The sequence below is a fragment of the Sturnus vulgaris genome, chromosome 8 (genome assembly GCF_052056855.1).
Source record: "Sturnus vulgaris isolate bStuVul1 chromosome 8, bStuVul1.hap1, whole genome shotgun sequence".
Classification (NCBI taxonomy): domain Eukaryota; kingdom Metazoa; phylum Chordata; class Aves; order Passeriformes; family Sturnidae; genus Sturnus; species Sturnus vulgaris.
In genome coordinates this window covers 15,835,557-15,849,233 of record NC_142250.1, presented here as the reverse complement: position 1 = coordinate 15,849,233, position 13,677 = coordinate 15,835,557, and positions in this window count along the sequence as shown.

Here is a 13,677-nt window from a genome sequence, read left to right as displayed (position 1 = left end):
ATTCTAACAGGTTAGAAGACATAACAGCTGTTTCCTTGGAAAATGTAGTTAGTATAGCAAGCTGTCTTGCAGGCTAGGTCTAGTGATTAAACTGCAACAGAAGTGGTTATTCTGAAAAATTTGAGCAATTTCCTGTACATTGATTTTTGATGAGAAGAAAGGAAAATCTTCAAAGTTTTTTACGTGAAGAATCATCTTTCATACACAGCTTAGTAATTGGGAAATACTGTTTGAAAACATGTCAATACAGGCTGAGCTCTTATGTAGGGGCCATGGGCAGCAAATGAAAGAATGGTGCCATAGAAGAAGCACTTTACGAAAAGGGGGTTTTATTTGAAAATTAAGAATTATTTCAGTTTTACTCCTCATTCTTCATCTTGAGTGTTGCAAGGCTGCCCAAGCCTAGGATGTATTATATCATAAGAAATCTGACTGAAGGAGATGTTGAAATCAGTGCTTAGCTGCAGGAGCTTACCATTTCTCTCCATTCAATCCAATACACAATCATCCAATCATCAGCTAATAGTTTAGGTTATTGACAGAAGTGTCTTATTGACTTTCTTGTTTAACCTAATAAATAATGAAATGCCTTTCACAGTGTTTGAGGAAGTACTGAGTAATATTTCCCCACACATTGCAATCAGTTTTTATCTGATCACAGAGTCATTAATATTTCTGCTTTGATTCTAAGTTATCTGAGGTATTGTCAGAGTGTCTTAGCACTTCATTCACAGTACAGGCTACTGAAGGCTCTTTGTGGCATTTGCCTTTGAGAAAGATGTGCAAAAATCACAGTCTTTGAAAGATTTATATCTCAGAACACAAACTGGGAAGGTTTTCCAGTAACATCATCTAGAACAAAATTTGCAACCATCTAAGGTTTTTCCCACTGATTAGCAATTTGATACTCTGTACTATGGTCAGAGATGATTACCTTTCCATTTCAATGGAGAGGAATAAATGCTTCCCAAATATAGAATGTCCCTAATTCATTTCGGAAGAGGTATTCTTGATACGAAGAATATGTGCTCCTGTATCTGCATTTTTAGTTATTTCTTTCTGTCTCCTGGGGTCATTCCTAACATGGGAAATGTTCACTTCACATTAAGAAATTTTTTTTTGTTTAGAATATGCTCTTTACTTGAGCCGGGCTAAGTTTATATAAAGAATTCTGGCTTAGAAATTATTTGTCAGGCCCACATTCTGAGCTATTGTTTGTTTTTTTATTTGCTTGGAACTTCCTAGTCCTCTATTGCAGCTATGAAAATTCTGGATAGCTGTAGTTTAACATTACTTAGAAAATGCAGTGAGTAAGTCAGGGTCTGACACGGCAAGGAAGCAATGCCTTCATTTTTTGACGTTCAAAGGTGCAAAGGCATACTTTTTATAGAAGAAATCATCTGATTGAGACAAAAAAAGTTCCTTCATCTTCTTCATTCAGGCCCGTACACAGGCAGTTGCTTGTTACACAGAAGAGAAAACAGAACCAGGAATTTTCCTTCCCTCTTCCAAACAAACCTGCCATTCTCTTATACTACAGATGCTTTATTGCTTAGTAAAAATACAGCCTTAAGTTGTCAACATTAAATAACCAGGCACAAATAAATATAATTATTAGTATTCCCAATTTTAAAATATTTTAGGTATTAATCTTATACATTCAGAAAGTATTTATGTGTGAGCTATATACATATTTCATGTATTAAATAAAATATGTTTCTATACAAAGAAATCAGACAGGAAAAGACAAGAATATGTACTACGTGCAAGGAGAAGTGTTTGAAGTTGAAGGAGTATTATGAAGCACTCAGTTAAATAATATTAAAATTCCAGACTCCAGAAAACATTCACTGTAAAACTGCTAGTAGACAGTATGTTTGCTGCTACATCCATATTACATTACCTGCAATTCAAATTAAAGACTGAGCAAATGTGGGATTATTGTATTAGTTTGAATTGAAATGTACTTAAAAGTGAAAGCTCAGCATATTGCAAAATACCTATATGGCATCAGAATGTTGATTTAGCCTAGAGGGATACAGCTTGCAGCCAAGATGGCCCTTAATGGCACTGAAATTAGGAGTGTAATCACCTTTTTTACTTTTTTCAATACATAGCTTTGAATGAGACCCTTTAGGCTAAAATAGAATATTTAGGCTTAATTTTATTTTATTTTTTTTTGCCGATCTACTAAAAGTAGCCTTGGTCTTGTTCAAGAATTGAAGTGGATGTTTTTACATTTGGAAGACGTTTTCCTGAATGCCAATTTAAAAATAAAGTCATTTTTGAGACCTTCTCCATTTAACTACTTCGTATGTTTGTTCTTCACTTTAATAAAGATGCAAGATCTAATGGATATTTGTTAATCTTTTTGATGAAGTGCTTTCACAATTGCTGTTCCAGTGCTAAGCATTCAATACCATCCTAGAAGACTCCTCCCTAATCAAATCAAGTCCTTGGGTTTTACAGGCCAAAAGTGAAAGCTTTCGTGGGACATTTTTTCCCCCATAATGTTGGTCTTTTGTCCTTTTAATAAAATCTTTATCCTTTTCAAGGATTCCTCTTTATTCTGTCTGTTCTTTTATTCCTCTGTGAACAATACACATAGCTGTTGATGATTTATGCAAAATAGTTTAACTTAGAGACAAATTTTAAATTCCAGATCTGAAAATAAATGAAAATATATTCTTTATCCTTAAAGCCTGCCTCAACCTTTTCCTGGTTCGCTTTTATGGTGATCCTCACAAGAGCTTGATATTCAGAAGAGAGAGGAAAGGGGGTGTCTTTTCCATATAAACCAGCCAGTAAAGCTGTGTAACAGGCTGGCCCTAGGACTAGTTAGCAAGGTTCTGCTCTAGTGTATTAAAGGAATTCATCACAATCTAAACCCAGTTCAACACACTGATCACTGAATTCTCTTGCTTTACTCATTGAGCCTCTTAGAGAGTTGGCTCACACTCATGCTTTGGATATTGTGTGCAGTTTTGGTCACCAGGATATAAAAAAGAAATTAAGCCAGTAGAATTCAATGAGGATGCTGAAGAGCCTTGAAATGAAGCCACTAAGGAGTGGCTCAGGTCACTTGGTCTGTTCAGCCTGGAGGAGACTGAGGGGAGACCTCACTGTGGTCTTCAACATCCTCATGAGGGGAAGCTGAGGGGCAGGCACTGATTTTTCCTCCCTGGTGACCAGTGAAAGGACTTGAGAAAACATCCTGAAGCTGAGTCAGAGGAGGTTTAGGTTGGATATCATAAAAAAAGGTTCTTCACCAGAGAGTGTTTGGGCACTGGAACAGCTCCCCAGGGCAGTGGTGACAGCACCAGCCTGGCAGAGCTCAGGCAGTGTTTGGACAATGCTCTCAGGCACAGGGTGTGACTCTGGGGGTGTCCTGTGCAGGGCCAGGAGCTGGGCTTGATAATCCTGACAAGTCCCTTCCAACTCAGCATAGTCTGAGATTCTGTGATATGCTTGAGTAGAATACAAGGATGTGAAACCATCAGGTTTCTGCTGCAATTTTAAAGCCAATACATGTATGACTAGTGCTGTGCCTGGAAATTAAGGACTAACTCTTTAGAACTCTGTACTTGGCAAATTATTTACTAAAGCTACCAACTGAAACTTCAGGAAGAATCTACTGAAAAGAGGCAAGCTCTTGTAAAACACCAAGACAAAGTGTCCATTAAGCCTCCTTATTCAACTGTGGTATTTCTGTCCTTCACACAATCTTGCTGTTGCTACACTTTAACATGACAGAAAAAAAACCCAAACTATTGAAACATTTGATATTATTAGGTACAAAGTGTGGATTTTAAGGTTAGGCCAACAAAAACATAACTTGACACTACACGCAAAGTAAGACAAACTGCTTTGGATCTGAATGAGTCTGGAAGAAGATGAGATGATTTTTCCTACAATCAAGCTGTGAACTTTTCTTCATTGGACATGAATTTCAAGTCTTACACCACACATTCACACACACACAGACACCCTCCCCCAATTTGAAAAAGTCAATTCTTTTTGAGACATCAGCTCTTGTATTGATTATGTATTTTCCTTTTCATGGCTCAGCTTGCCATGTCTTAGCTCTGTCTTAGAATAGTCTTAGTCTTAGTCTTGTTATGCCACGTTTTCATGGGACTGTTCCACCTCCCTAGGGACCCTTTTGAAGCATGATCAGGCATAAGATGTTCTAGTTTTTGTGCCATTATTAAAATGGTGAGAATGAAAAATAGGCCACTAAGGCATTTCTCTTTGTGATGTGACTTATTATACCATATCTCTTGGTTTCATAGACTCTTGGAGGTTGGATTTATGCAACTAAAACTGAATTGGACAAAGAATTCGTAAAATATAATGAGTAAGTTTTTACTGACATGGCAGTGGGCAACTTATTGTAATTTCAATTATTAATTGTTGTTATTTTAGTTATTTAAGATAATTATTTGTGTTTGCAATATGTAGTTTCAAAGAGCCGGAATATTCAACACAGAAAGGACAGAGAGGTTTTTGCAAAATAAATCCCTCTTGTGGTATGCCCAGACTTGCATTAAATGGAATGAGTAGTTCCAATTTGAAGAGCTTATTGATACTGGCCAACTTTTTTTCAGGTGAGACTTCAACAGTCACAATATTTGCTATCTCCTCTGGCAGGAATATACTTGCTTGCTGAAACCAGTACAAACACATCTTCAATCAGAATTTCCAATTGCTTTTCTGGTAGCATTAAAAGATTCTTTAAGCCAAGATTAAAAATTTTATTAATACTTCACCATATATGAAATACAAAGATATGCCAGCTGTGTCTTGTGCATAAAGTATCTCGTTTAATTGGTTTTGAATTATCTTTTATGATGTTTCCTCTTGTTTCTCTTAGCAGGGCACTAAATATTCTCAAATTAAAATCCGATCATTTTTCATTTTGCTGTTTGAAATTTTGTTGGTTTTCAAGTGTCCTGTAGTTATAGAGCTTTTTCAAACTGAATAACTATGAAATTTTCCCAGTTTTCAACAGCTGCATGTCCCATCATGTTTCTCTCTACTTCCCTTTCATGGATCTCTTAAATTCTGTCCTATTATACTTCTGATGAGGGAAAAACATAAGAATACTTCACACGAGGGCATCCTATGGTGCAGTACAAAGAAGCCTCAGCTCTTCCAAATAATTTTTAGGCTGTTATTATTGTTATTCTATATTAATTGTACTTCACATAGTAGTTGCAGAAAATAAGACTTTCTCAAAGAAATTTCTGTTGAAGTCAATTGGGAAAATATAAATCTGTTAACAGTTAGGTGAAGATCCTGGAGAGTAAGAATATGAACATCATTCCTCTGAATTTTTCATTGAAAATTTAACTTTTCTAGCATAACTGAGGGTAGTTGGACAGAGCATTGGGGTTTGGTTTTGGTTGGTTGGCTTTTTAAAGAGAGGATATAAATAATTTAATGTTTGTGGCTCTACCTGATCTTCCATAATTAACGTTGCAATGGAAAATCATTCTTGGCAACGATGGGGAATAGACCTGGTTCTCCCTGTGCCATTCAGAATCATGCATTATCATTGCATAATAATTCATTGCAATAAAAAAAATCTGTACTATATAGAACTTTATTTTTGGTTGTTTAGTCTTTTTTTCCCCCGAGTTTTTTGATTCTTACCTTGAACTTTTTATTTTCCCCTTATGTAGAGGGACAGCACAAGCTGTTATTTACTCATAAAAACTTATGCAGGACTTTGCATCCAGCATCTGGGCTGAAATTCAGCTTATACTTTTATGACACTGCCCTTCAAGCTACTTTTCATTTGTTACTGGGGAGACTCGACTGTTCTTTTCCATTCAGCAGGACACTTTATGAACTCTTTAGTCTTTTCCTGCATTTGGTTGTTTGAACCTAAGTTATGACCATAGCAGCAGGTGTCCTGGAAGAGAACAGGAGTGGACACAGGAAACAGCAGTTGTGTTCTGGTAGTCCCCAGCACACGTGGTAGGTGTGGCACAGCTCAGAACCCTGGCTGAGGGGAGCAGGTGCAGAGTGTCTAAAGTTTAGCTGAATGTCCACAGCTGTGGCTGTGGCTACAGGGTAGGCAATCACATTATATATAATATAAATATATATATACATATATATATACACACACACATACATACACCCCTTTTGTTCTTCAAGCAGGAATTCTCAAGATATTCCTGAGAGAACAATCTTCCAGGTTGTCAAGGATATGTTGTAACTACTTTTTAAAGCCAGAGTAAGCATAATTCTTGTGGTAGCATTCCTGGCTTTACTTTCCTCTCTTGGGTCAATGTGAACAACTAACAGGCACATGAAACTCAAGATCAAGTCTGGAGTTTGATTTATTAATTTAAATATCTTGTTACTACATTGATCAGTTTCTTTTGCAATGTCTCCACTCTGTTTCTGTGTTTTCTATTGAATAGCCTGGGGTTTTTTTTCTGCACTCTTTGAAACTCTCTTTTTAAGAATATTTTCAATGCCTTTTCATAGCCTACATTTATAAAGAGAAAAGCTGCTCAGATTAACTACTTGTAGTCTCACTAGAAAATTTGGGTAGCACTTTGAAATTTTTTGTGGCGAGAGACTATGTTTGCTGATTTTTTTGGCTATGTCTATGACCATACAATTTAGAGAACAGACATTTCCTTAGAATTATATGATGGGTTTGTTTCATTTTCTGTTGGGATGTAGCAGTCTTTAAAATTTTTCTGTGTGTTCTACAGCATAGCAAAGGGTAGATACACCTGTCAGGAAGGAAAGGAAAAGAGCCTTTACTGATACTGTCTTGCAGTTCACCATGTTGTGTCATGGAAAATGTTATTTATTGATTGTGCTGACAGTGAGAGTAAATAGAGCTAAGTCTGTTATACATTGCAGATGAGAATGTGTATATCTTATAACTCTCAATGCACAATCTGACTTCAAATTACTTCTCTGTGTCTCCTTTCCCCATATAAACCAAACACGTTTTTCTATTTTATTATGTGAACATGAATTAAAACAGAGAGGAAATAGGAGACATTGTTTTTATTGCATATTTTTTCGACATGCAAGTCTTCTTTGACTTCTTAGTAAAAATTAACAACTACAAATTCCATTTCATCTGTGAGCTCTGGTATAGATTGCATTATTCACTCAATTGACTGTAACAGTTAAGGCGATTACCATCTGTGATCTAAATATCTGTTTATATTGGAATGCAGAAAGTATTTCATTATTAATGCCATATTATAAATCCAAATCTCATTTAGATGACAATCAGTTCACTTTATGACAAGCAGAGTGTGTTCTAATTCTTGCTGGTGTTTGATCACTGTGTGCAAGTTGCAGGCTCATTTGAAATGTTTCTGAATAAGGCATGCAGGTGTGCATTAATCTTGCACTTTGCTCAGTAGATCACGTGTCCATGATAGCTGTAAAATCATATACTAAAATATTCATGGCAAGCTTGTGTAAAGGACTGTGCAACATTGTATTTTAATCAAAAGGAAAACAGCATTTTCTTTGAAGTAGTTAGATTAACAGCTCATGAATGTGATTTCTCAAAGCTGTGAAAAACCCAATGTAATTTGCTTAAACAATACACAGACTCAGAGACTTCTTGAAGGTTTTTTATGCATAAGGGCCAACAAGTTGGTCTCTATTCTCAATCTTGTTTCTTCTGTGCTTTGAATAAATTTTAAAATGCATCTTTTGGGCTAGATGGACTTAATACCACTATAATTTCCATTTCTGTTTGTCTGTCAGGCTAAGATTTGTTTACAAAATCAAGTAGAGTTAGTATGACTTACAGGACATTTACTGGTCTCTTTCCCTGATACCTTTGTAGAAAACTCAAGAGACTGATAACTGCATATTTCTTATAGTGGCTGGAAGTCTCTCCACCTGGCCATAGGTGTAGCCAGTGTGGTGTTATGATGTCCTACCAGTATCTTTGAAGCTCTTTGTGGTGAAAAGTGATGCAGGGAGAAAAAAGATGCACTGTGATGGAGTCATCATGCTCATGTCTGAGTATGTCTTTCAGAAGACAAGCATCTAATAAATGTAACATGAATCTTTGGAGGCCCTAGGCTGTGCTAAAGCTTGATATTACATTTTCATTACCTTCAGAAGTTTGTTTCTGCCATAAGAAATCAAATTATTCTTTACTATTCTTCCCTAAAATATTTGTCAATTCTTTCTTTTTCTCAACTCCTGTAATCTCTCCTGTTTAGAATGGTGCTGTAACTTAGGTTCAGCATTGTGTGCTCTGTAGTGAGGAAACCTGCTGCCCCTTCCCCTCTAATGAATCCAGAATCATCACAGAGTGACATGAATAATGTATATAGCCCAATTAAATGAAACTGCTGTATTAGTTCTCATGGGATGTATCCGGTGGAAGCAACAATCTTGTGGGCAATGGCACTGTGTAATGACACTTGAAGCTAACCACATGTAGCTATTTGTGGTGTTTTGAATCCTATTAATTTATACCTTTTGTTTTCAAGCAAACTTAATTATTGTAATTCTAAATGACGAGTGCCTGAATTTATTTCTTTGCATTCCCTAAGGCTGTAAAATACAATACAACGCTAAATTGCAAGTGTAGTGAGCCTGATTAATATTGGATTCATTTAGGAGGTAGAAGTAAAAGAGTGCAAGTGAAAGTTTCTGACTGTGAAGACAGGTTGATCTGGTATCTCCATTCCAATAATATTAATGTCTTGAAAACATCAGGCCCTTAAAGTTCTTTAAGTTTTTACTGAAGTTGTTGCAGTCATGTGGAATGGGGAAAACTTTTCCTCTGTGAATATGACTCTGTCACTGGCTGTGAAATGCTAGAGATGTGTAAAGCTGTGTCAGCCATGCCACTGCAACACTAAAGTGAGCACAAATGCTGAGACACCCAGTTCACTGTAGTCTTGCCAGCCCTGCTCCAAAAAAGCTACAGAAATAAATCAGTGCTGCCATACAACCCCAGTCCTGCACAGGTTATCCTGTTCAGCATAGCCTTAATTGTGCACACCCCTGAACTGCTAGGAACCTCTACCTATGCTCTTCACAGGCTTAAAAGTAATAATCCACAAAATCAATTTGTTCTCTCAAGAAGACATCTTGAGATGAAAAGCTGAAATTCAGGTTGCTTATAGTTATTAAACCACATATGGTGCTTTTTAGTACAGCCAATGGACAGAACAGGCCAAGGTGGGATTTTCAAAGGTGCTTAAGGCATTTAGTAGCATAACTGACACTAAAGGTGTATGAGATTTATAATCTTACATGCCTCTGGCAGTTGATTTAAAAAATCTAATTTCAGCAGATAGTGCTCTGAACTGTTGCTGGGACTTAAGTTCTGCTGATGCAGCTATGACCTGCTGTTGAGGACCTGCTGCTTCAGAATTTCTGCAACTCTTGTCCTTTATTAGCCTTTCCAGGCAGGTATTTCCATGGATCTCTGGAGTTTTACCATGCAGTGGAATGCCCTCATCTCCCTCAGTCCTCTTTTCAAAAGATCACATTTTCATAAAGTGAACATTATGCCTTAGAATAGGTTTATCATGAATGTAGTATGGTCCTGGGCCTTGATTGTAGCATCTGAATAAAACAAGAGTCCAAACAAAAATGAACTTGTCTTTCATCATCATTAGGAGAAGGTTGCTGGAACTGAACTTTAACAAAGGGGAATTCTGTAATCTCTCTTTTTGTAGATGTTTGTTGAAACAATGGACACCAAGCAAACTAATTTGTCAACATTTGGTTGAGTAACTGTGGCACTGTTGTACTTTCAAGAAAAGGGAAGTATTCAGGTGAATAACTATATTCATTGATTCCTTCTTCAAAAAATAAAAAAAATACTGTATTATTCAAACTTAAAACTTTATTCAAGTCAGTGAGTTGTTATCAAATAGTCAAGCTACTCTCTTGTATATTACATTTATGGCTTTTGTCTGGTTGAACATAAGTCAATTTTCTATCCAATTTTCTTTACTGACTAGGTGAACAGAAGTGGTTTGCTTTAACGTTGGTTTTCCTGCATTCAAATTATGTGTCATATCACATGAAGGATATACAGACAAGCATGAAGCACATGGTTCAGTGTATAAACTGTGCTGTTGCAGCAAAAATGCTTAAGCATCACAGGCTGACATTATTTTCTATTTTTAAAATAAGTGTGTATTTATATTTCAAGTTGATTTCCTTTTACAGTCCACTTTGTCAAAGAGTTCTAACACTGTTTCAGGTCTGCCTATAGATGATTGTTATTGATGTAACAGCTTTATCAATCAAAAAGAGTTTTTATTTTTTTCCCAGCAATTAACTTCTTTCAAAATTCAGAAAAGATAAATACAGTATTTACATGTAATAATTAGAAAGCCTTGTATAATGAAGCAAGAATTTTAAGATTAATAAATAGCTGCATATGAGGCTTATAGCCTGCTTAATTAATCACTAAACTGTGGAATCACTGCAATTCATATGTCAATCCAGACTCTTTTATGGAAGTGATTTGAATCAATTGCTAATGAAATTGAGAAATTTAGAAGCAGCTTCTTGACTTTCAATTGACAGGACTCATATTTAACTCAAGAAATGTGACAGTTAATGACAACATAAAAGCACTGTGAATTATTTGTCAGATCATGTGAGAATTATAGCATCAACCGATTGAAATAGCTTACAGCTGATCAGTTTGAAAATAAACAGTCATAATGAAATATTTAGAAACCTATGATGCTGCTCAAAATATGAGAGATTCTGTCTGAAATAAAGCAAGGATATAATCTTACAAATACAACAATAATACTTCAAGAATTCTCCTATATTGCCACATGCACAGATTTATTCTTACTGCTGTTAAAACTATAGTCCTTTAGAAATCCTTTATTAAATCAATTACTTCAAACTGCCAAAGTAGTTTCAAGGCTAATTCTTCTTTTTTAATGTAATTAACATTTTCACTCTTACTCACATACTTGAATTTAAATGATTCTGCTGTTGAATTGGTTTCCTTAACTTTGCACTTCCAGCCACATTTTAATTAATTAAAACTTCACCCAGATAGAAAGAGACAGTTATTGTGTGTTAATGGAATATCAGTGGAAAGTGCACTAATCAATAATTAATTTAATTAAGGTGTATATGAGACAATATTGCTATATAATTAACTGAAAACTAGACAACACATACATATTTAAATATTCATTAATAAGTTTGTTAGGAGTTTTAGATCATGCTGTTTTATGGATTTACATGACATGTATACAATTAAAAGCATTTGCCAGAGAGATCCTGAAATACACATTAAATTCAGTTCTTAATGATTTTGACAGTCATGTAGCAAATTTAGGCAATTGAAGCCCCACTAAGAATGAGACTGTGCCATCTTGGGGGTAAAAATGGAGCAGGAGATTTGTTTTAACCTCCAATGGATGTGTAAAAAACCCTACGAGATGAAGTTACATGTGAGAAAATATACTCTATACCTTAAAAAATGTGCCTTAGAAAAGATTATGAATAATGGAAGTATTTTTGCAATTCTACAGCTAGAGCTGGATCATTCCACTAACATGATGTTCAAACACCCTACTTATTAAGGACTCTATTCCATTAATATTGATGAAGCTAACTCATTTGCTCATTGTTAATGACTTTTCATGACAATTTACCAATGAGTATGTTATTTAAAGGTGCTACTGATTTGATGCATTTGATGCTAAACTTTTAAATTCCAAATAAATAATACTGTCATATTTCCTTTGTGTTTAAAATTCATTACAGTTTCTGTAATTAATGATTATAGGACCAAATAATGACTATTTTTAGCAGGGTATTTCAAATCCATAAAGTTTTATAATTAGAAAGACAATCTCTTCTTTGAACATCCTAATCATATTCTATCTACCAGATGTTCTGCACAAAAGCTTGACTTTATGAAGGACTTTTAAAACTGAGGTACTCTCAGACTGAGACTAAGTTAAAGCTTCAATATTGTTCATTGGTAATGAAGAATTTAAAAAGTTAAGTAATTGTCATGAAGAACTGTGGTGCATTTAATAATGGAGTCTGACCAGAGCTGGAAGATGGAAGATTGGGAAATTCATGATGCTGAAGTTTTGGAGAAAGACTTGACAACTACCTTTCAGTAGCTGGCTAATTTTAAATGGCTTATATTTAGTGAGATTAATTTTCACCTTTATTGCTTGCATATTCAGTATATGGTTGGAGGTAATTTAAGTTAATAACAGCTGAGATTTATTTTTTTTTTTTACATTTATTTCATATTGATATGATAGATTGAACCATAGTTTGAAAAGCTACTCATCCTAATTCTCTGGCCAACTTCTTTGAATCAGCACACCCTTTAATTATACGATTCATTTTTTTGCATGTTTAGCAATACAGGTTTTTGGATTGGCGTCATAAGGCAATATTTTATATAAACATTCATTAATAAGTATCATATTTCAAGGGTTGCTATTTACATAGAGCCACATATGTATACTGTGAAAAAATGTATAGATCTTATTTTCTGCACTATGTAAGAGGAAAGATGGCAAGCTTTCTATTTCAGAATGGTGTATATTAGTTATACATTTTTTATTCTGCATACCTTATTTTTATAAATTAGTTGAGCAATTTCTTCCCCAACTCCTCTCCACTTTGTTAAAATACAGGTTTCAAACCGTGGTCAGTAGTTTCCCAGAAGTTGTTAATCACAGTACTTACCTAGTTAAGAATGATTGTGAAATATATTTTTCAGAACCTCATATTTCTATTCAGTTTTTAAGTTACTCCCTACTGCCTTACTAATCTGAGCCTGTTATGTAAAGTGGGAAGTAACACTGGAAATTGCAGTGAGAACATCTTTCTGTTCTCCCAAATTTGAGTCCCTATAGCATCCAACATTGTCCTCAATATCAAATACTTGTATTTTAAGAATCTTTTTCCCTTGCTCAGTTCTGTTAAACTCCAGCTTGCTTATTTTAAGATCTTCATTCAGTAGTGATTGCAACTCATTTATATATAGTTAATTTTTCACCTCAAATACAAAGTGTTTTCCCCTGCAAGGTATCTCAAAATCCTGCACATACTGCCTTGGTAAAAAAAAAAAAAATTCTTCCTATCACTACAGAGACAGCAATCTTTGAGCACTCATGGCTCTAATGGCCCTCAGTGAGAGAGGGAACTCAGATGTCACCTGAAATTCGTCTAATAGCAATTTCGGTACACTTCCTGAGCTGAATACTTTATGTGCCTGTCACCTTCTCAAAATCACATTTAGCACAAGGAAAATTATGTACACGTGTGACTTCATTACTCCAGGAAGACCAACACATTCAGGAAGAGCTGGGCAGCTCCTTTCAGAAGCAGCAGTGTGGCAGACAGATGTGGTAGACAGATATGAGCCACCTCTTCAGTCGGTTTTGGCACCCACAGGCTAGCACTGAACCACTGAGCACGGATACTTGTTCCATTTATCTCTTGTTGCTTCTTCCACCAGCACAATTAAGCTCTCCTTTCGGAGTCCTTGGCTGTTCTGGCCAGTCCAGTCAGTGACAGAAAAACTTCAGAGGTCTCATTTCCTCTGTGAGGAACTTAATGGAACCCCCAAACATTACTTTTTGCAAAACAAGTTTATCCACAGTTGAAACTTCACGGAAAGTAGTGTCTCAAGAAGCACTTAAA